The following is a 2,298-nucleotide window of genomic DNA, read 5'->3' on the forward strand; positions in this document are numbered from 1 at the left end:
ATAGGATAGAGGATAGGATAGGATCGAGGATAGGATAGGGGATAGGATAGAGGATAGGATAGAGGATAGGATAGGATAGGGGATAGGATAGGATAGAGGATCGGATAGAGGATGGGATAGGATAGAGGATAGGATAGGAAAGAGGATAGGATAGCATAGAGGATAGGATAGGATAGAGGATAGGATAGGACAGAGGATAGGATAGAGTATAGGATAGAGGATAGGATAGGACAGAGGATAGGATAGAGTATAGGATAGAGGATGCAGGATAGGATAGGATAGAGGGTAGGATAGTATAGGATATAGGATAGGATACAGAATAGGAAAGGATATAGGATAGAGAATAGGACATGATATAGGATAGAGAATAGGATAGAGGATAGGATAGGATAGGGGATAGGATAGGATAGAGGATCGGATAGAGGATGGGATAGGATAGAGGATAGGATAGGAAAGAGGATAGGATAGCATAGAGGATAGGATAGGATAGAGGATAGGATAGGACAGAGGATAGGATAGAGTATAGGATAGAGGATAGGATAGGACAGAGGATAGGATAGAGTATAGGATAGAGGATGCAGGATAGGATAGGATAGAGGGTAGGATAGTATAGGATATAGGATAGGATACAGAATAGGAAAGGATATAGGATAGAGAATAGGACATGATATAGGATAGAGAATAGGATAGGATATGGGATATTATAGGATAGAGGATAGGATAGGATATTGAATACGATAGGATTGAGGATAGGATAGGATGGAGGATAGGATAGGATAGAGGATAGGATGGGGGATAGGATAGGATAGAGGATAGGATAGGATAGAGGATAGGAGAGGATTGAGGATAGGATAGAGGATAGGATAGGATAGAGGATACGATATGATACAGGATAGGGTAGGATGGAGGATAGGATAGGATAGAGGATAGGAAAGGATACAGAATAGGGTAGGGGATTCGATAGGATAGAGGACAGGATACGATAGAGGATAGGATAGGATAGAGGATAGGGTAGGATAGAGGATATGATAGGATAGAGGATAGGATAGGATAGAGGATAGGATATCATACAGTATAGGATAGAGGATTGAGGATAGGATAGGATAGAGGATAAGATAGGATAGAGTGTAGGATAGGAAAGAGGATAGGATAGTATAGAGGATAGGATAGGACTGAGGATGGGATAGGATTGAGGATAGGATAGGATAGAGGATAGGATAGAGGATTGGATAGGATAGAGGACAGGATACGATAGAGGATAGGATAGGATAGAAGATAGGATAGGATAGAGGATAGGATAGGATAGAGGATAGGATAGGATAGAGGATAGGATAGGATAGAGGATAGGATAGGATAGAGGATAGGATAGGATAGATGATAGGATAGGTTAGAGGATAGGATAGGATAGGATAGGATAGAGGATAGGATATGATAGGATAGAGGATAGGATAGGATAGGATAGAGGATAGGATAGGATAGGATAGAGGATAGGATAGGATAGAAGATAGGATAGGAGAGAGGATAGGATAGGATAGAGGTTAGGATAGGATAGAGGATAGGATAGAGGATTGGATAGGATATAGGACAGAGTACGATAGAGGATAGGATAGGATAGAGGATAGGGTAGGATAGAGAATAGGATAGGAAAGAGGATAGGATAGGATAGAGGATAGGATAGGATTGAGGATGGGATAGGATTGAGGATAGGATAGGATAGAGGATTGGATAGGATAGAGGACAGGATACGATAGAGGATACGATAGGATAGAGGATAAGATAGGATAGAGAATAGGACAGGAAAGAGGATAGGATAGGATTGAGGATAGGATAGGATAGAGGATATGATAGGATAGAGGATAGGATAGGATAAAGGATAGGATTGGATAGAATATACGATATTATAGAGGATAGGATAGGATAGAGGATAGTATAGGATAGAGCTTAGGATAGGATAGAGGATAGGATAGGATAGAGGATAGGATAGGGTAGAGGATAGGATAGGATAGAGGATAGGATAGGATAGTGGATAGGATAGGATAGAGGATAGAGAATAGGATAGGATATAGGATAGAGAATAGGATAGGATATAGGATAGAGAATAGGATAGGATATAGGATAGGATAGGATAGAGGATAGGACAGGATAGAGGATAGGATAGGATAGAGGATAGGATGGAGGATAGGATAGGATAAAGGATAGAGGATAGGATGGATGATAGGATATGATAGAGGATAGGATAGGATAAAGGATAGAGGATAGGATGGATGATAGGATATGATAGAGGATAGGATAGGATAG

Source organism: Halictus rubicundus, unplaced genomic scaffold (assembly GCF_050948215.1).
Source record: "Halictus rubicundus isolate RS-2024b unplaced genomic scaffold, iyHalRubi1_principal scaffold0020, whole genome shotgun sequence".
In the NCBI taxonomy this organism is placed as follows: Eukaryota; Metazoa; Arthropoda; class Insecta; order Hymenoptera; family Halictidae; genus Halictus; species Halictus rubicundus.